We start from the raw sequence: 22,671 nt of genomic DNA on the forward strand, positions 1-22,671 counted from the left end.
AGTTAATACAAAAACAGATTTAAATCCAAGCTCCTTGAACTTTTATTTGCACTTAATCCTACATTGTCTGGACACTTCAGCATTTCCCAAGGGCAGATAACTCTCCTCACTCAGATGCACAGCCTCCTATGTTATCACCACATTAACCCAAGTAAAGAGCTCACTAAGAACTGTGAGAGTCAACAAGTTCTTGGTGAGCTCTTTACTTATGCGGCAGACCTTTGCAGGAGGGCCCATGAGCATGCAGATGAAAGTTGATGAATGGGAGTTTGCCAGGGCCTCAAGGAGCTTCCTGTCCTACTGGACTTGCCAGGCCTAGTTTGGTGACACCCAAAGCTGTCTCCAGCCAACACAGAATCCCATATTATATATATATATATACCCTGATCTGACTTTAAAGCCTCTCAAGGAGTTTTTTTCAAAGGGTGCATTGTGATGTGATGCTATGAAGAAGGTTTGTAGAAACCTGCCTCTCGTCTGGACTCTGCTACTTCAATGACCATGTACCTGCCTGTCTGATCTTAGTTTCCTCATCTGTATAATGACAAGACTGGACCTATTTGTCTTTTTTTTTTTTAAGATTTTATTTATTTGAAAGAGAGAGTGAGTATGAGCAGGAGGGAGGGGCAGAGGGAGAGAGAAAAGCAGACTCCCCACTGAGTAGGGAGCCCAATGACTCAGGACTTGATCCCAGGACCCTGAGATCACAACCTGAGTCAAAGATAGACACTTAGCCAGCTGAATCACCCAGACAGCCCCAGACCTATTTGTCTTTAAGGTCCCTTCTACCTCTGTTTGTAAGTCTATGAAATTTCAACAGAATAAATTGCTATTAATAAAAATTGGGTTAATGTGATGAAAGGAAATATCAATATCCCTGAGTTTTCTATCTGAAGACTTTTTGGAAATAGGCTTGGTCCACATTTGCAGTATATGATAGCATTTGAATGTTAAAATACAGATTCACATTGTAAATGCATTTGGGGGGAAATCAGAAAATGAAGTTCTAAATCATATCTCCTATGCCTTTGTCAGAAAAAAAGGTGGAAAATCACTGTATCAGCAGGTGGATTTGTCTGATTATCAGAGCCCAGGGCACTGGCTCAGTTATACTGTAAATCCAAAGTAATCTGTGATTTCAGTCAACATCCTACCAGATGTGTCAAGAGCTGGAATGCTATTCCTGGCTTTAGGAATGCACTCTGTGTAACAAAGCCTGGGCAACGTAGAGTAACTTCACCTTCTACCTCCACTTGGGCTGGACGATGGGCTCCCATCTGCCACCTCTGACCAGCCCCTTCCTCAGGAATTGTTTCTCTTTGTCCCTATTATATAGTGTGAACTGGGCATCACCTAATCATAGACAGATTTAACATTTCTATTCTGTCTTGCCCAGAAGGAACTAAATGCCTTAGTTATAAGTCCCAAGAGAGGAGGGCCATTTCTGGGCAGCCTTATGATGTGCATTGCCCAGAATATCTACTCTGAGCTTACGAAGGGCTTTTGGATAATAACAGTGGTAACATCTAAGCTTCTGCAAATGCACAGCATGAGCAGAACAGTCTATATCTTTCTGCTACCTAGTCAGGACTGTCTCAAGGTGTCTGTCATCCAGCAGCCCCTGCCCCATTCCCAATTGCTGTTCCCAGAAGACTCTACTAACAACATTTGACATTCCTTGAGGGTTTCCTCTTGCCAGCCCTCTGACATACTTTATTCTGATAGAACCTGGTATCCCTCTACTAGGTAAGGATGACTAAGATTTCCATCTCACAGATAAGGAAACTGTGTTTGGGAAAGGTTAAGGGACTTAGATCAAGGTCCAGTAGAGTTAGAGATCTTAGGTACTATACCACATGGCCTTCTATCATGGGCCCCAGCTATGGGCTTGCTCTTAATGGTCTACTTATCCCCAACAGATAATAACCTAAGTCCACCACCCAGAGGCATAGTCATCATTTTAACATTTATCATTCATTTATTCATTCACTCATTCATTTATTCACTCATTTACTCATCTACTGATTACCCTGTTGCAGGCTCTGAGCTAACACTGAAAAACGCAAACATGAATAAGACATGGTCCCGCTGTTAATGAGTGATGTTCAAATGGTGGGGTTTCAGTCATGGTAACTCACAGTAAAGGAAGATATTTGGGGTTAGGTCTGTCCTCCATACCCTTCAAAAGAGACTACAGAACAATCAGCTACTACCTACCACTTATGTGAGCTGAAGTGAGCCATTCTGGGCATGGCAATTCGTAGAGACAATCTGCCAGTTCTAAGTCTGACTTTCTCTGGTTCTCTGCCTTCCCTGACCCATTTCACAGGTGATGCATGGCATGAGAGAGCTAATAGTTCTAAGGCAGCCAGCTATGAGCGACTATTAGAAAGGCACCATGTCTTATTTGATTTTAATCCCCTTTCCTAGCCAAGACTATGGTATATAATAGGTGCTCACTGGTTGTCTGCTGAATAAAGGAAAACCAATTTTTTGGTTGAATTCTTTGCAGGGAGGTCAAGAATTTGTATTTCAGTCAGATAGTTCTATATCTGGATTTTTATCTCATAAAGAATAAGTTCAGACTTTCATTTCCAGAAAAGATGGAGTAACAGAGACTGAACTTACTTTCCAACTGAAATAACTTTAAAAAAATCCAAACAAAATATACTTTTAAAAAATTCTTTCTAAGACACTAGACATCAGGCAACACAGGACAGTGATTCTTCAGTAGGGCTGGGACTAGGGTGACTTAAATGAAGCTCCAAAAGTGCAAAACTAAAGGAGGCATTTACTCTCAGGTACTAGCCTTGTACTTGTACAACTCTGAAAGTGAGTGTCTTCTTAAGGGTGAGATGCCTAAGATACAATATTTAAAGAGAAATCCATTCTTAAAACTGCATTTAAAGGGAAATCCATTCTGAAAACTTAAATTTTTGTACCCTAGGGACTTACCCACCTCATTCTAGCCCAAAACTTGTTCCTAACAAGTGGAAAACAAACAAAAGGAGCCCTATTATTGCCTAAAGAGTTTTAAGGCCATGACACAGGAAGGGAATATCCAGGCAGTGCCTGGCAGACTCTCCAAGTTGAGAAAACCCAACTATATGCTGCTTTCAAGAAGTAGAGTTTAAACATTATGACACAAATAAGTTAAAAGCAAAAGGCTGGAAAAATATACACCATATTAATACTAGCCAAGAGAAACTGCATATTAATATCAGGCAGAGTCTATTCTAGAACAAAGAATATATTAATGAGAATAAAGAAAGTAATTCACAATGATAAAGAAATCAAGTCATTAATAAGATAATAATAATCCTAAATACTTATGCACCTGATAACAGGGCTTTAAAATGCATGAAGCAGATGGAATGAGCACTGGGTGTTATACTATATGTTGGCAAATCGAACTCCAATAAACAATAATAAATAAATAAATAAATAAATGCATGAAACAAAAACTGATAGAATTGCAAGGAGAAATAGACAAATCCACATTCATATTCAAAGATTTCAATTTCACTCTATCAATAGTTAATAAAACATGTAGAATGAATGAATTGGTAAAGATACCAAAGCGAACAATGCTGTCAACCATCTTGACCTAATTGACATTTATAGAGTACTTTACCCAACAAAAGGTAAATATACTTTCTTTTCAATGCATATGGAATATTTACCATGAGGGTCCATATTCTGGTCCATAAAGCAAGTTTCAGTAAATATTAAAGGATTCAAAGTCATATAAAGTACATACTTAAACCACAGAGAAGTATGTGAACAGAACAATAACAAAAAGATCTCTGGAATATCCCCAAATAGGTGAAAACTACATAACATACTTCTAAATAACTCATAGGTCACAGAAGAAATGGAAAGGGAAATGAAAAAGTATTTTGAATTAAGTGAAAATAAAAGCACAATATATCAAATTTGGTAGTGTATTGCCAATGTAGTACTTAGGGGAAAAAATATCTAGACACATATATTAGAAGAAAGACCTCAAACCTATGGCTTCAGCTTCTATCTTAAGAAACTAGAAAGAGAAAAGTAAATTAAAACCAAAGTAAGGAGAAAAAAATAAGAGTCTGATCAGAAATCAATGAAATAGGGGATCCCTGGGTGGCTCAGCGGTTTAGTGCCTGCCCTTGGCCCAGGGCGCGGAGTCCCGGGATTGAGTCCTACGTCGGGTTCCCGGCATGGAGCCTGCTTCTCCCTCTGCCTGTGTCTCTGCCTCTCTCTCTCTGTCTATCACGAATAAATAAATAAACCTTTAAAAAAAGAGAAATCAATGAAATAGAAAACAGAAAAGCAATAGAGAAAATTAACAAAAATAAAAGCTCATTCTTTAAGAGGATCAATAAAGAGAGAAGAGACTATAATATCAGAAATTTGAGAGGTGATAAATTACAAATTCTATTGACACTAAAAGGCTAACAAGAAAATGTTATGAACAGTTCTATGCCAATAAATTTTGACAATTTAGATGAGATGGACAAATTCCCTGAGAATCACTAAATACTCAAGCTTACTCAAGAGGAAATAGGTAAAATGAGTAACATGATTAAGGAAATTGAACTGACAGTGACAACCCTTCCTACAGGAAAACTTAAGGCCCAGATGGCTATATTGATGAACAATACAAATATTTAAAAAAAAAAACAAATACTAATTCTATGCAAACTCTCTAGAAAATAGAAAAAATATAAAATATCTTCTAACATATTCTGTGAGGCCAGAATGACCTTATACCAAAACTGGACAAAGACATTAAAGAAAAGAAAAATACAGGCCAATATCCCTCATGAACATAGATGCAAAAATTCTTTAGGAAATTTTAACAGATTGAATTCAATACCATATATAAAAAATGAATATATCCTGACCAAGCAGAGTTCTATCCTGGAAATGAGAAAATGTTTACATTTGAAAATCAACAATGTAATTCACTATATTAACAGATTAAAAGTGATAAGACTTATGATCATCTCAGTAGACACACACACAAAAAAAATTGACAAAACCCAACATCGATTCCTGATGAGAACTCTCAGAACGCCAGGAATAAGAAAGAGTGTGCTCAACCTGAAACAGGGCATCTACAAAAAAAACCCAGTAGCTGGTATCATACTTAATGGTAAAAAAGCCAGATGCTTTCCCCCTATGATCAAGAAAAAGACAAGAATGTCTACTCTGAACGCTTCTATCTAACATTGTGTTGGAGATTCTAGCCTGTTCACTGAGGCAAGAAAAGAAATAAAAAACATCCAAATTGGACATGGAAAAAGATAAAATCATCTTAAACCCCAGATGACATGATTGTCTATGTAGAAATTCTGATGAAATTCACGAAAAGCTACTAGAACTAATAAGTGAGTTTGACAAGGTTAAGAGATACAAGTTTTCTCTATAAAAATCAATTGTATTTCTGTACAGCAGCAACAAAAACCTAAAACTGAAATAAAAAGACCATTTACAATGGCATCAAAAATATGAAATACTTAGGGACATAGTGACAAAAATGTGTAATATCTGTATACAGAAAGCTTCAAAATATTGATGAGGGAAATTAAAGAAGACCAAAATAGGTGGGTAGATATTCATGTTCATGGTTTGGAAGACTCAGAACTATTAAGATGTCATTTCTAGCTTAAATTCATCTCTAGATTCATCTCAATCTCAATCAAAATCCCAGCAGGATTTTTTGTAGAAATTGACAAGCCAATCTAAAATTCATATTGAAATGCAAAGGACCTAGAATAGCCAAAACAATTTTGAAAAAGAAGAACAATATTGTAAGTCTAACACTATCTAATTTCAAAACTTATTATAAATCTATAGTAATAAAGGCACTGACTGTGGTACTGGCACAGAGACTAAAAAGAAAAAAAAAGATAAATGGAACAAAAGAGAATAGAGAATCCAGAAATAGACCCACATATATAACTGATTTTTGACAAGAATGCAAAGGCAACACAGTGGAGAAAGAATAATCTTTTCAGCAAATGGAACTGGAATAATTGGATATCCATTTGCAAAAAAAAAAAAAAAAAGAATGTCAGTGCATACCTTATGCCACATACAAAAGTTGGTTCAAAATGGATCATAGACCTAAACGTAATGGCTAAAAATATAAAACTACAAGGAGAAAATATCCTTGTGACCTTGGCTTAGGCAAAAATTCCTTAGGTACAATTGCAATAGCATAATACTTCAAAAAATGGATAAATTGGACTATTGGACTTTGCAAAAATTTTAAATTTGTTGTTAGAAAGACACCATTGAAATACAGATTGGGAAAAAATATTTGCAAAGCATATATCTGACAGAGAATTTTGATCCAGAATACGTAAAGAGTGCTTAGAACTCATTAATAAGAAAATAAAGAACTCAACTTTTTAAATTGGCAAAACATCTGAACAGCCACTTCATCAAATAGGATGTATCGATATCAGATAGCTACATGATAATGTTCAACATCATAAGTCATAAGGGAAATGCAATCTAAAGCCATAATGAGCTGTCACTACACACCTATTAGAATGGCTAAAATGAGGGGCCCATGGGTGGCTCAGTTGGTTAAGTGTCCAACTCTTGATCTCAGCTCAGGTCTTGTTCTCAGGGTCATGAGATCAAGTCCCATGTTGGGCTCCATGCTGGGCACGGAGGCTACCCTCTCCCCCCCCAAAAAAAAAGAATGGCTAAAATGAAAAGATTGACATACTACCAAGTCTTGGCAAAGACGTGCAGCAATTGGATGGACTTGTCACACAGCACTGGTGGGGATGTAAAATGGTACAGCCCCTTTGGTAAACATCCGGAAGTTTCTTTAAAAACTCAAACAGATTTCTACTGGCCATTCCACTCCTGCCATTCCACTCCTAAATATTTACCCAAGAGAATAAAAACACTCTGTCCACACAAAGACTTATACATGAATGTTCACTGAAGCTTTATTTGTAATAGCCAAAAACAACACAAATATTCATCAACAGGTGAATGGGTAAAGCAAACTGTCATATATTATGCAAGGGAATGCTACCCTGCATTAAAAGAAATGAACTATTGATCCAAGCAACAAAATGGATAAATCTTGAAATAATCATGTGAGCAAAAAAAGCCAAACAAAAAGAGCATATAGTACTGGATTCCATTTATATAAAATTATAAAAATGAAGACTAATCTCTAGTGACAGAAAAAAGAGAAGGGAGGGTAAAGAAGGGTGAGAAGGAGAGATTACATGATCAAGAGGAGAGTTTTTTGGGGTGTGGATATATCCACAGTTTTAAATGTGATCATTTCATGGAGATATATATGTGTGTATGGATACATATGTGTGTATGTCTATACCTACGTGTATGTGTGTGCATACATAGGTATACACGTACACATGTATATCCATCCATACATATGTACATACAAATATACACCAGAACTTATCAAGTTGTACTTTTTTTTTTAGAGAGAGAGAGAGTGTGTGAGCAGGGCGGGTTAGAGGGGGAGAAAGACGGAAACCCCAGCAGGCTCCAGGCTCAGCATGGAGCAGGATTCCAAACCCCACTGGGAGCCAACATGTGGCTCAATCCCACAATCCTGAGATCACGACCTGGGCTAAAACCAAGAGCTGGACACTCTAATGACTGAACTACCCAGGCGTCCCTCAAATTGTACACTTTAAATACACACAGTTTATTGTATGCCAATGGGGCCAGGCCAGTACCTTCTCAAATCCCCCAACTTGCAAATCTAACCCCACCTACTGTATTTAACCCCAGAAGCCTGATCTTTCCTCCTAAATTCAACCCTGGCAAGCAGGAAATGGTAGAAAATGAAGTAATTTCCCCGTGAAAATCCTCAGTCCCTTATTGTAGGGAGCTCAGTGAACTCTGCAAATAAGGACGTAGGGCAGATCATGCACTCAGCCCCCTCTCTTTTTCCCTTTCTCTCCTCAGGTTTGGCCTGTCTTTACACAGCATCTGTGTGTTTCCCAAGGGAAACAGAAGACAAAACAACAGAAGGGCTTCTACTTTTGTTTCAAAAATAAAATGGAAGCCCTGTGACTGGCTCGGCTGTTTCACATTTGGGTGAAGCCCAGGGTTGCTTTGGGCTCTGGGCTACACACAGCTTTCTGCCTGGAACATTTTTTAGACCAACAGACAGTATGACCACAAAAGCGAAACCAGTGGGATATATTCCAAAGGGAAAGAGGAAGAGTCATCGCCATCACATGGGGAACAGTGACATCACTTTTTATCTGCCTGTCTCTATCCGAACTCGAGGACCACTCTTCTCCCTTCAGAGTGGTTCCATAAAAGCCTTTATACATGGGTGGAAATTATCCAGCCCTCAAACATTTCCAGGAACATTTCTCAGACTTCCAAAGTAATTCTAGCAGCTTAGTAACTGCTGCAATTGGAAAGGTCATAGATCAAAACTGAAGCCCTCTTAGAGGTTCTAAGCTAATTTCCCCCTTACTTGGGGCCCAGCGGAGATGGTGAGCAGCTGGTACCCCACACACACCACACCCACTGCACACTTGAAAGCAGCCATTAAATCACCCCAATTCCCCTTGAATCTCCCCTGCAGTGGGCAGTTGGGAAACTGAAAGCATAAAAGGCATCTTAAGGATTTGTTGGAATCTCTTTAATTATCTCAGCTTCAGAGGAGGCATTCTCCACACGCCCAGAGTCTCAGCCATTCACTCTGAGTGGACAGTGTCAGAAGACGGCTGGGGTAGGCAGGTCTTGTGCAACTGCAGAGGATGCAGTTCGATATGAATGGATGTGAAATGCTCAGGAGGGAAGGGTAGGCAGTGCACCTCTTGGGCAGGAGCCAGTTAAGAAGCCTCAATGGGAGGTGTTTCCTAGGACTGAGCAAAGGCAGGATTGTGAGTTCCTCTTCCATCCTATAAAATTAATCTGCATAGGTCAGTTCAGACCCTCGGTGTTGTCTCAATATCAGTCCACCTTCTCTGAGAAGTCTTATTGGCCGCGCAATCCGGACTGCTTTGCCCACTGTCCCTCTGAAGACTTACTGCTTCGTTCATGCTTTCAGCATTAGAACATACCACTTGGTCTGGTTGGCTAGAGTTTCAAGTGTGCATGGTAGGACTTACTTTTTCCTCAAAGGCAGAAGCTCTAGGTCCATAAATCTTAGTGAGTATGAAATTGATATTGGAACATTTAAATAAATAAATGTTCCACCAGTTCCCAGTCTGGTACTTTGCACATAGCAGGTACCTAATAAATGTATGTTGGCTTCTTAACTGACCATTGACAGTGAGAGCTGAGAGTGGTAAATATCTGTGGTATAACGAAAAATACATACTTGGTCTTTGCCCCTGGTTCCTGGCACAGAGCTCCTGAAATTTCCTGAGTGAAAGCAATGTCCTTTGCTATTCCTAATGAGCCACTTTTGACCATGCCTGAATTTATGGGGAAGCGCTAACTCTTGGTGGGCTTCTAGATAGCTTCAGGATGGGGACTGGGTTCTGGAGGAAACAACCAGGAGATGGGACAGTTGACATTCAGCAAAGACAAAGGGGCTGGTGCTTGAGTTGAATCACCAGTGGCCAATGACTGAATCAGTCATGCCTCGGTAAGAAACTTCCATAAAAAGCCCTAGCCTACGGGACTCGGGAGCTTCTGTGTTAGTGAACACATGGAGGAGGTGAGAGAGCATGGAAGTGCCATACTACTCCCCCACACATACACCTCCCCTTACCCTTCTCATCTCTTCCATTTGGCTGTTCCTGAGCTATATCCTTCATAATAAACCAGTCATGTAAGTGAAGCACTCTGCTGCATCTTGTGAGTCGTTCTAACAAATCACTGAGGAGGGGAATGTTGGGCGGGTCAGTCAGACAGATGGGTGACAGCCTGGGACTTGAGACGGTCTTGTGTGAAGGGGCCCTCAGCTGCGGGTCTGTGCTAACTCTGGGGAGTGAGTGTCAGAGCCGAACTGAGTCACAGGACCCACATCTGTGTCTGAAATAGCATTGAGAAAGAAGACATCGAAATATTTGGCAAACCAGTTCTCCAGGGTGAAGACGGGGAAGGCCCTGGCTTGTGGCATCTGCCTGTTTCTATAGTGTCAGGGTTCCCCCCACGGCCCATGTCAAGCTACCAGCAATCAGCCCTCACTGAGAAAGAAATGGTGAGGCTAATGTTTCTGCAGGGTGTCCTGATCTCTGAATCCCCAGGAATGGGTGTGCAGGCAATGGCAGTAGATGCCTCCTTAGGCTGTGACCCTCCACCTCATCCCCAATCCGAGAGTTAAGAGGCATGGCCCATTTCAAATGCATCTTAGTACTTGGGGAAAAAGTGCTGTGATCAAACCTCAGGGTTTCATAGGTGGTCTGCCCGGTATTCATATGCATGACCCTCCCCTCCTCCAGCAGCTCTGGGCAGACCCTCTGGTGGGACCAGGACACTGAGGCTGGTACATAGCTCTTTTCAGTGAGGAACAAAGGTGCTACTTTGCAGGGTACCTTTTACCACCCTACAGCTCAAGACTAAAATACTTAGCACAGGAACCAGACCAGTCTAGAAATAGCCTTTCCCTGTGCCATAGGCAATTGTTACCTACTTCTTTCACACACAGTGCAGCGGGGCTTTGGACCAATCCCACCCCTTCTCTAACAGGCCTCTCACTGTAGTGGATAAGAATCCAAACTCCAAGGCCAGGCTGCCCACAGTACTAGCTATAGGGCCAAAGACAGTTTTCCTAAGCTCTCTGTGCTCTACTTTCTCATTTGTAAAATGTTAGCTATGGTTTTATTCCTTTTTTTTTTTTTTAAGATTTTATTTTTAAGTAATCTCTGCACCAAACAGGAGGCTTGAACTTACAACCCTGAGATCAAGAGTTACATGTTCTTCTGACCAAGCCATCCGGGTGCCCCTGCTTATTATTCTCTCTCTTTTTAAAAAATATTTTCTTTAAATTGAATTTGCCGACATATAGTATAACACCCAGTGATCATCTCATCAAGTGACCACTTAGTGCCCATCACTCAGTTACCCCATCCCCCCATTCATCTCCCCTTCTTCAATCATTTGTTTCCCAGAGTTAGGAGTCTCTTATGGTTTGTCTTCATCTCTAATTTTTCCCCACTTAGTTTCCCTCCTTTTCCTTATGATCCCTTTCACTATTTCTTATATTCCACATATGAGTGACACCATATGATGATTGTCTTTCTCCAACTGACTTATTTCACTCAGCATCACACCTGGTTATTATTCTTATTATGGAATTCAAGTGGTCTTGCTTCACTCCAGATAAAACTCTAACAGAATAAATAAGCAAAAAAAAGTATATATATATGTATATATATACTACATGAAGAGATACAATCAAGAAGCCCATAAATCTACCACTGACTGCCACAGCTGGATGGGACTTGGTGGTGTGATGTCACCCACTCAAGGCCACAGGGAAGGTCGCATGCCTCATCAGCCCAAATAAAGGGGCAGGTGTATGGAAACGCCTTTGGGAGGGCAATCTTTCTACTGTGCCGCCTGCTGTCACTTATGCAACTGCTATATCCTGCCTCCTCTTCCCTCAAATTAGGTCCAATTTCCTTGTTCTCGCCTCAAGGGAGACAGGGAACAGCTGTCTCCTACCTCCATAAAATAACTCTTCCAGGTCTGGACAACTATTATTAAACATCCCCTTCATACTTCTCTTGCTCTATTATAAATACATTAAAGGCCCTGATAATGGTTTGAGGTCTCCGTGAGATGGTTGCTGTTCACCCCAATTCCTCTAATAATTAGTGGTTGTAAACCACTTTGAAGATAAAAGGCATTTTATAAGAGCTAAGTCCTATTATGATTAGCTTCCCAGTATTTCCTTGCTGATGCTGAGGAAGGAGCACATCAAAGCCAAACATCGCCACAGCGTGATATCTGTGGCTAATTAGATGTAGTTCAAGGCGACTGCTATATATTAAAGAAACTGCTGCAAAATTTAACAACATTTTTAAAAAGTGCCCACTCTCTTCCCAACACGAACAAGTTCTTTTCAAAGGCTATCAGGGTTGATGCCTGCAAGACAAGTGCCTGGTGAGGACCAAGAGCTGATCCATCCTCTGGGCCCAGAAGAGAAAGACACAACAATGACACCTGGCTTTGTATAAAGGCTCATTGGTGTCAACAAGATTCTAGGTCCCCTATCTCTCTCTCTTTTTTTTTTTTTTTTTTGAGGGACTATCCTTCTTTGATACAAGCAAACAAAGTAACACTGTCCTGCTCTGCAGATGAGGAAGCTGCAAAATGGATTTTAGAGGCGGACATCAGCATGTACAGCTGGACAAAGTTAAGGCAGAAGTGATCAGGGCAACACTGTGGATGCCTCACTCACAGACAGCCCCTGGGATATTCGTACAAATCGTCCCCCACCCCAGCAGCTGCACGCCTTTGCTTCTAATGCCCTGCACCTGTGCCTCTTAGAAGGCCAGCCTTGGGCTACTGCCATGGCTTTGCCCACACAAAGTTGGAAGTTCCCGAGGTTCCTTTGGTCACCTCTGAGCAGCTGGCAGCCAGTAACTGGCTGGGGCAGAAGTGTGAAAGCCCAGCAGGGATAAACTCTGAGCTGTGATTTATAGCTTAGATCACTTTTGTGGGACTAGGCTGAGGCTGGAGCTCCACTTGACATTGCCCTCTGGCTACTTCTACTCTCTTGTCCTGCTTCCCACTCCTTTATTGCGTTCTCCCAGGAGCATTGCCTTAATTCCACCCATTTGCATATGGATCCCCCTCTAGGGAAGTCAGATGAAGACAACTTTCTTGACTCAGCATTCATGGGACCCTTTCTGCATATTTCCTGTTACATGCATCCTCCCAGATCCCCTCAATTCTAAACCTTCCTGGCCAGGTCTCCAACCTGAGATATCTATGGTTCTCTGTATTCACCCCTATGCCCCTATTCTCTCTTTACTTCTTAGAGCCCCTGTTTTCCCTGAGACTGTGATATTCTAACTGCTTCTAAAGAAAGGAATCTTCGGGCTCTCCTTGGGTGCCTGGGAAGCACTGAACCAGGCGGATGGTGAGAGACACAGAGACATATTGAAGACTATCCTTTCCCTCAATGAATATACATTTTTGCAGGGGGACAAAATACAAATAATAAATAAATGAGGCAGAGGACAAGAGCCACATGAATGTGCTCAAGGAAAGCTACAGGAGCAAACAACTCTAAGAACAGCCGCCCCCAAACAAGGCCTCTGTCTGCTGCACTCCATGCTACACAATTCTGGCTCTTTTATTTCATCTTAAATGGTCAAGAAAATGGAGGTCAGCTCTGGCAGAGATAGTCTGAATGAGTGGGTGATCTAAAAAAGCAGCTTGCATTTAATTTTGCTATGCATTGTTTTGTTTTGTTTTAAATAGTGCTTTCTCAGGAAATAGCTTCAGAGAGGTTAAATAATTTGTCTTAGGTAAATGACTCATTAGTGACGGAATGTGAATTCAATCCTCAGCCTGCCTAACTCTTTAAAACCCAGTTTCTCTATCTATAAAATGGGACTAATGATTCCCATATCACAGAATAGTTAAAAGAATTAAATACACACACATACACAGGGTATCAAAAATATCCGGTATAATAAAGCACTATGTCATAGGTGATAGTAATGTTATTGAGCCAAAGGATATTTTATTTTATTTTAAAGATTTTATTTATTTATTCACGAGAGACACACAGAGAGAGGCAGAGACACAGGCAGAGGGAGAAGCAGGCTCCATTCAGGGAGCCCTATGTGGGACTGGATCCTGGGTCTCCAGGATCACGCCCTGGGCTGAAGGCGGCGCTAAACCATTGAGCCACCTAGGCTGCCCGAAAGAATATTTTATATGCATATTTTAAAGGCTCTTAATACAGACTACTAAACTGCTTTCCAAAAACAAGAACAAAAACAAAAACAAAAACAGTTAAGCAAGCCATGACAGCATTGCCAAGGGGACCTGACCATGCCTCCTTACCGCTTTCAGGATAAATCTTAAATTTGCAGGACTACCATCACCTCTTTATAGTCATCTTCTCCCACCTGACTCACCACATTCTCTTCTCTCCAAATGATTTCCTATTCTCTCAGCAATTTAATGCCTCAGCATCTTCAAAAACACCGTTTACTCACCTGGCATGCCCTTCTTGTCTATGCTCAGCCCTGTGAACATTTAAGAATTCTGTTTAAGGAGCGCTTTCTCTGAGAAATCATCTTGACCTCAGCATAGTCTGACTTATATGCTCTTCCTCTGGGCTTCCATAGCCTCCTGGATTTACATCTACTGGCAGAATTATTCATGGTAGAGATTTACTTGTTGGATGCTCCTCCATCCCTCTCTCTCTCTCTCTCTCTCTCTCAATCTCTTTCTTTCCTTTTCTCTCTCTCTCTCTCTCTCTCTCTCACACACACACACACACACACATACACACACATACACAAACACACACCACCTGCAAATGCCTTGAAAGAATGGATCACATCTCATTCCCTGCACTTAGCAAAATATCTGGCTCACTGACAGAACTAAGTAAATGAACATATATAAATAATAATTAAAAAAATACACAAGCCCATGTTCTCTTTTCTGATTTAAGGTGAAGCATAAAAGAAAACCAAGGACCACTGTTTCAGGCGTCTTCTACAACAGCCACTCAAAGATCTAAATTCGAACATTTTCTCTCAGGTCACAGTCCTGCGGGAATCATGATGAGTTTGGATAGCATATTCACGTCATGAATTTTAGTGGCTGGTAGAAAATAAAAGGGACAAAAATTTGAATCCAAACTACAGAGATAAACCTAACTGGCAATTCAGCCAACAGTTCCTAACTTTACCTCATCAAACCTCTAATCTGAGTTCCTTCTCTATTACTTATTCTTGTTCTGTCTCAAGCTCCTCTATCAAGAGGCTGGCAGGAACCACAGTGCCCTAAAAGGTCCTGACCAGGCATCAAAAAATCTGATTCAAGTGCTGACTTCACCACCTTGTGGCCTTGGGAAAATTGGTTCATTTCTCTGAAAAGGCAAGAATAACTGTTTCTTACCTGTCCCAACAGAGGAAGGTCAGATGAAACACTGGATGTGAAAGTGAATAGCAATGCTATGTACAAATACAAATATACCCTTATCATTGCTATGGGAGACATCAGAGTGTAGAGAAAGGAAAGCAGAAGAACGGTGGGCATGCTCCATTAGGGAATCAGCTCCTGTGAGTGACAAGTGGCTGTGAAGCTGCATATCATAGACAGAGGCCTACAAAGTTTCCAGGCTTTTCTGCCCTATGTAAAAGAGCTAGGAAGAGTGACAAACTTTCTCCTGCAGAGGCATTGTTTAAACAAACTTAAGTGATAGCTATTTATTTCACCAATTTCCCCAATGTAGTAGAGCTAACCTCTGTTATCTAGTTTTTAAGAAACTGTGTACCCATATCTCCGATGAATACAGATGCAAAAATTCTCAACAAAATACTAGCAAATCAGGCAGTCCGGGTGGCTCAGCAGTTTAGCGCCACCTTCAGCCCAGGGCATGATCCTGGAGACCAGGGATCAAGTCCCACGTCAGGCTCCTTGCATGGAGCCTACTTCTCTCTCTGCCTGTGTCTCTGTGCCTCTGTGTGTGTGTGTGTGTGTGTGTGTGTGTGTGTGTGTGTCTCATGAATGGATAAATAAAATCTTTAAAAAAAATACTAGCAAACCAAATTCAACAGCACCATTAAAAGGGCCATACACGGGATGCCTGGGTGGCTCAGTGGTTTGGCTCCTGCCTTTGGCCCAGGGCATGATCCTGGAGACCCAGGACCAACTCCCACATCAGGCTCCCTGCATGGAGCCTGCTTCTCCCTCTGCCTGTGTCTCTGCCTCTCTGTGTGTGTGTGTGTCTCATGTGAATAAATAAATAGAATCTTTAAAAAAAAAAAAAAAGGACCATACACCATGATCAAATGGGATTCATCTCTAGGTTGCACAAATGGTTCAACATATGTAAATCAATGAATATGATACATCACATCAATGAAATGAATTATTATAAAATCACATGATCACCTTAATAGATGCAGAAAAAGCATTTGACAAAATTCAACATCCATTCATGATAAAAACTCTCAAAAAAATGGGAATAAAAAAATGTGCCTCAACATAACAAAGGCCATACAGGCAAAGTCCACAGCTAATATCATACTTGCTGGTGAAGGGTTGAAAACTTTTCCTCTAAGATCAAGAACAAGACAAGGATCCTCACCACTCCTGTTCAACACAGCACTAAAAAGTTCTAGCCATAGCAATCAGGCACAAAAAATAAGTAAAGGGCATCCAAACTGGAAAGGAAGAAGTAAAATTGTCTGTGTGTTGATAACACAATTTTATATACAGAAAATTTTAGAGTCCACCAAAAAAACTGTTAGATCTGACCAATAAAGTCAGTTAAGTTGCAGGATATAAAATCAACATAGGGGGATCCCTGGGTGGCGCAGCGGTTTGGTGCCTGCCTTTGGCCCAGGGCGCGATCCTGGAGACCCGGGATTGAATCCCACGTCAGGCTCCCGGTGCATGGAGCCTGCTTCTCCCTCTGCCTATGTCTCTGCCTTGTCTCTGCCTCTCTCTCTCTCTCTGTATGACTATCATAAATAAATAATTAAAAAAAATAAAATAAAATCAACATAGAAAATCAGTAGTATTTCTATATACTAACAACGAATTATCTTAAAAAGAAATTCTTAAAACTCTCATTTACAGTAGCTCAAAAAACAATAAAATACTTAGGAATAAATTTAACCAGGGGGGTGAAACATCTAAACACTAAAAATGATAAGACATTATGAAAGAAATTAAAGAAGATTCAAATAAATGGAAAGATGGTCCATGTTCATGGATTAGAAGAATTAATATTGTTAAAATGTCCATACTACCCAAAGCCATCTGCAGATCCAATGCAATGCCTCTTAAGATTCCAATGGCATTTTCTGCAGAAATAGAAAAAAAAAAAAAAACAATCCTAAAATTAGTTTGGAACCACAAAAGACTTTAAAGAGCCAAAGTGTATCTGAGAAAGAGGGACAGAACTGGAGGTATCATGCTTCTTGCTTTCAAGCCATACTGTAAAGCTATAGTAATCAAAACAGTATGATATTGGCATAAAAACGGATGTATGCACCAATGGAACATAACTGACTCCCCGAATAAACCCACACATATACACTCACAAAAATTAACTTGAAATGTATTGAAGACCTACAGGTAAGATCTGACACCATAAAACTTTTGAAAAAAAAAATAAGGAAAAACTCTCTGACACTGGTCTTGGCAATTTTTTTTTTTTTTTTGGATAGGACTACAAAAGCAAAGGCAACAAAAGCAAAAATAAACAAGAGGAATCACATCAACTAAAAAAGTTTCTGCACAGCAAAAGTAACCATCAACACAATAAAAAGGCAACCTACAAAATGGAAGAAGAATACTTGCAAACCACATATCTGATAAGGGGTTAATATTAAAAATATATAAGGGAATCATACAATTCAATACAAAAGCAGAAACAAAACCAACAGAAAACTCCAAATAATCCAATTAAAAATGAACAAAGAACCTAAATAAACATTTTTCCAAAGAAGATATTCATTTAAACAGACAACAAGAACATGAAAATGTGCTCAACATCGTTCATCATCAAGTCAAAACCTCAATGAGATAGCACCTCACGACTGTTAGAATGGCTTTTCTCAAGGATAACAAGTATTGGTGAGGACATGGAGAAAAAGAAATCCTATGCACTGTTGGTGGGAATGTAAACTGGTGCAGCCACTGGGGAAAACAGTATGGAGGTTCCTTAAAAAATTAAAAATAGAACCACCGTATAATCCAACAATTCAGTTTCTGGGTATATATCCAAAGGAAATAACATATCGCAATGAGATGCCTACAACCAACATGTTCACTGCAGCATTGTTTACATTAGCCAAGACATGGGAACAACTGAAAGTATCCATCAATAGATGAAATAATAAACAAAATATGATACTAAATATATTTATTTCATATTACTCAGGCATAGGATGCCTGGGTAGCTCAGTGGTTGAGTGTCTGCCTTCGGCTCAAGGCATGATCCTGGGGTCCTGGGATCGAGTCCCGCATCGGGCTCCCCATGAGAAGCCTGCTTCTCCATCTGCCTATGTCTCTGCCTCTCTCTCTGTGTCTCTCATGAATAAATAAATAAGTCTTTTAAAAAATATTATTCAGACATAAAATGTAATATACTCAGCCACAATAAAGAAGAATGCCCTGCCATTTGTGACAACACAAATCTTGAGGACATTATGCTCAGTGAAATACCTCAGAGAAAGACAAATACTCGAGGATCTCACTTATAGGAAGAATCTAAAAAAACAGAACTCATAGAAACAGAGAACAGATTGGTGGTTGCCAGAGGTAGGGAATGAAGGTGGGTGGAAGGAATGAATGAAAGTGTTCAAAACCCACAAACTCCTAGTTATTAGATAAATAAGTCCTAGGGATATAATGTACAGGGTGGTGACTAGACTTGGCAGTACTGTATTGCATATTTGAAAGTTGGTGAGAGAGCAGATCTAAAAGTTCTTAAGACAGGAGAAAAACTTAACTCTGTGCTGTGACACACATTAACAAAACTAAGTGTGCTAATTGTTTTTCAATTATACATGTATGAAATCATTTTATTGTACACCTTAAACTTATACAATGTTATGTGTTGATTAACATATGTATTTCAATAGGGACACCTGGGTGGCTCAGTAGCTGAGCATCTGCCTTCAGTTCAGGGTGTGATCCCGGGGTCCTGGGATTGAGTCCCACACTGGGCTCCCTGCAGGGAGCCTGCTTCTCCTTCTGCCTATGTCTCTGCCTCTCTCTGTGTGCCTCCCATGAATAAATAAATACAATCTTTTTAAAAAACAACAACAAACAACAACAACAACAACAAAAAACATGTACTTCAATAAAGCTGGAAAAAAAAAGGAAGAAAGGAGATATCCTCAGGAAGGTTTGGAGAGAAATGGCCTGTCTAAAGACTCAGGTTTTCGAATCTAAGCACTTGCTGATGATCCCCATGAAAACTAAAAACAGCAGCAGTGGCACCAACCGAGGCCTGATGACAGGGGCCAAGGGAGGCAGACTTCCCATCTTTCGTTTTTATTACTCACCTCACAGATCCTGACCCCTCAGAGGAGGGGTAACTCACTACTCCTGATTTGAATCCCACCTAGGAAACACACAGATATGAATCACACCTTGTTTTGCACTGGGGGCCACGGTGGAAGGGGTTTTATGCTAATCTGGGGGAAATTGGAGGAAGTGTCCCTCCCAGCAGGGCTGCAGTGACTCAATAGAAAACAAGGCTGGGAGCACCTGGGTGGTTCAGTGGGTAAGCTTTCTGCTCAGGTCATGATCCCAGGCTCCTGGGATCCAGCCCCACATCAGGCTCCCTACTCAAAAGGGAGCCTGCTTCTCCCTCTTCCTCTACACCCCACTCGTGATTGCTCTCTCTAGTGCTCTCTCTCAAATAAATAAAGTCTTAAAGAAAAGAAGAGAAGAAAAGAGGAGAAGAAAAGAAAAGAAAAGAAAAAAAGAAAGGAAAAGAAAAAAGGAAAGAAAAGAAAAGAAAAAAGAGAAGAAAAAAAGAAAAGAAAGAAAAAAGAAAAAAGAAAAGAAAAGAAAAGGAAAGTCCTATCATCTTCCAGGTTTGGGAGAGGAGAAGAAGCAGAGGGGTAGTAGTGGGAAGTGTGCTTAGTGGCCTGGGTCTGGAGACTGTGTCAAGCCTGGTGAGGGCAAAGTCTTGTGCAAGACTCACAAGGAGGTAGCCTCAGGGCTAACCAGATAGCCCATCTCAAAGCCCCAGCTTTCAGCAGTGCTCTTGAAGCTCCTTTGTATCCAGTCTGCAGATGCTGAAGCTCATCCTTAAAACAGAGATGAAGAATTGCGACCAGAATCACCACCCTCCCTAAGAAGGCAATGGAATAGTGTTTCAAAGAAAAGCCTAAGGAGCCCCACAAGGAAAGCAAGCTGAAAGGTGCTGGAGGAAGAACAGGCTCTGGGACGAGATGGTAGGCTTCCTTGCCTAGTGCAATTTGGGGATATTAAGTCTGTGGACCTGGAGAGGAAATTTGCAGAATGCACTGGTCACAGGTTAAGTAGCCTGGGCTGAGAGCATGCTCAAAATCACTGGAGGTAGCAGTGGTGATTCAAATGGGTCAGGATCATCTCTCATACCACTGCTAAGGCCAAATCTCCAACTATAGCTGGATCTAGTGGACCAAATGCATATTACCATTGCATTTGGCCTCTGTACAGCTCATATGTACAATCCATCTGAAGCAAATGCTTCCTATTCTATGTGAAGTTGTAATACGGCACTTGGGTGTTCCTTCCTTCATTCAATAAGTATTTATTATGTGCAGGTACTGGTTTTAACTGCCAAAAGGCAGCAATAAGTCAAATCCAGCAAGCATTTGACCTTGTGGAACTTATATTCCAGTAGCGAGAAACAAACAATAAATATATAAGGGTTAAGTACTTTCAGACTGTGACAAGTGCTGGAAGAAGATACCCACCCTCCCAAAGTCTCCTCTCGGTACCCCTCCCTGGCATCACTGCTGAGTTTGCTGGAAGCAACCAAAGAGGGGAGGATCCACCATCTAGTGGCCTCCCAGGCCCTGACCTTCACAAGGCTGGGAAATGGGAGAACCAGGGCGGAATGTTGCCCTGTCTGCCCCCAGCTGCTGATATCTAGGAAGCTTAGGTCATACTGTTTAGAAATGAGAAAGTACTTAGGCTATACATGGAGATGTTGATAGTATTATGTCTAGATGGTAATCTTAAGAGATGAGTTATTTTTATTTTCTTCTGAATTTTCTAATGATTTTGTTATTACAGTGTATTCTTTTTCCAACAATGGAAGAAAAATCTCTTTTTAAATGAGAAGATAAGCCTAGCCAAATCAAATTAATAAGAAATATATTTGGACGGGTAGGGAGGGCCCAGATCTCAGGACGGTGGATATCATCTCACCATACCACTTTGTGGTTTATAAAGCAATTGCACTGAATTTTCTCCCTCCCCCTCCCAAGACTTTCTCAAGGCTACACAGCAAAAAAACCTCAGTGCAGGAAAATACCTGACCGTTAGGTCCTTGACTCCTTGGCCAGTATGTTTTACATTACTCCACCTGACCTACTGTGACTGACCTCATTTCTCTTTATAGCTGAAGCCTTCAGAAAGCCTCTGAGCACCGCAGGCCCCATCTGCCCCCTCTCTCTGCCCTCATCCTCCCCTACAGGGAGCATGCTGACTCATCCGTTCATCCATGCGTTTATCAGACTAATCTTTCTTGAGCCCCTACCAGGTATCGAGCATTGTACTAGGTGTTCAGGATACAGCAGAGAACCAAAAGGTCCCCCAGGGCCAGGGAGAGGCTTTAACTAATGAATGAATACATAATATAAATGTAACCATGGTAAAGAGTGTTATGCAAATAATTAGCACCAAAGGGAGCTGACCGGGACTGGGACTCTACCAACACTTTGCTCAATAAGGAGCAACACATTGTCACAGAGTCCCCAAGGAGGGTCAGCCAGATATTCTAGGTGGAGGCCAAGATTACAACAGCCCAAATCTCAGAGAATGCATATTTTGGATGGAGCAGCAGCAGGCAAAGCCAAATGAAAAGTTATTTAAGGACTTCATGCACACTAACGGTAATAAAAGAGCCCCCCAAACCTTCTCTGGAGCAGAGAGGAGATGACCAACCAAATCATCAGAATTGTCAAAAGTCAACATCAGAGATGACTGTCGCTGAAAGAGGTCACTCACAGAAGTTGGGAACGGGAAAGGAAGAGCATGACCATACAGAAAATGTGTAGTGAACCATACAAGACAGGAGCTTCTGGGTCTGAGTGGCACAGGCTTGACCACAAGACTTCAGGACATCACAGGTGGGAGAGGCCTGAAGGAGGATGACATGCAGGAAAATCTTTGCAGAAGGTGGGACTAAAGGTGGGACTTAAGTGGCCTTGGAGAGGGAATGGGATTTCGATGCTCTTCAGGGTAATCTCATTTAGCAAGGCCACCAGGATGTCTGGAAAGCGCAGCACAGTCCGAGGCACTTTCTCTTCCAGATCCTGGCAGCTGGCTTCCTGGCCTCTCACCTGTCTGGGGACTGGAGCGGGGAGGCCTGGTTCTTCTATCATATCTGAGGGTTGTTTTTTTTTAAGATTTTATCTATTTATTTATAAGAGGCACACACACACACACAGAACGAGAGAGAGAGAGAGAGAGAGAGAGAGAGATGCAGAGGGAGAACCAGGCACCTTGCAGGGAGCCTGACATGGGACTCAATCCCGGATCTCCGGGATCACACCCCGGGCCGAAGGCGGCACTAAACCGCTGAGCCACCGGGGCTGCCCACACATCTGAGGGTTTTTAAGTGTCCCTCTAGCTGTGCTCTGAGGAGCCAGGAGCACTGCTGGCCACCCAAGGTTGAACATAAAGGCTGGTTTCAGTACCAAGCAGGTTGGCAAATGAAAAGAACACCTGGCTAATTAGCATTCCCATGCATGGGGTTTTACTGCAATATATCCATAAGTGAAGCTCAGAAATATCCAGGTGCTGACAGCCACTAGGGACCCGATATTCAGGCCA

The 22,671-nt window shown here is 41.2% G+C and overlaps 1 protein-coding gene across 1 annotated transcript in view; it reads right to left on the bottom strand.

Moving 5' to 3' along the window:
* CRACR2A (calcium release activated channel regulator 2A) overlaps positions 1 to 22,671 on the bottom strand; it is a 131,877-nt gene that overhangs the window by 78,631 nt on the left and 30,575 nt on the right. The window lies entirely within an intron of this gene.

The sequence above is a fragment of the Nyctereutes procyonoides genome, unplaced genomic scaffold, assembly GCF_905146905.1.
Source record: "Nyctereutes procyonoides isolate TBG_1078 unplaced genomic scaffold, NYPRO_anot_genome, whole genome shotgun sequence".
NCBI classification, from domain to species: Eukaryota; Metazoa; Chordata; class Mammalia; order Carnivora; family Canidae; genus Nyctereutes; species Nyctereutes procyonoides.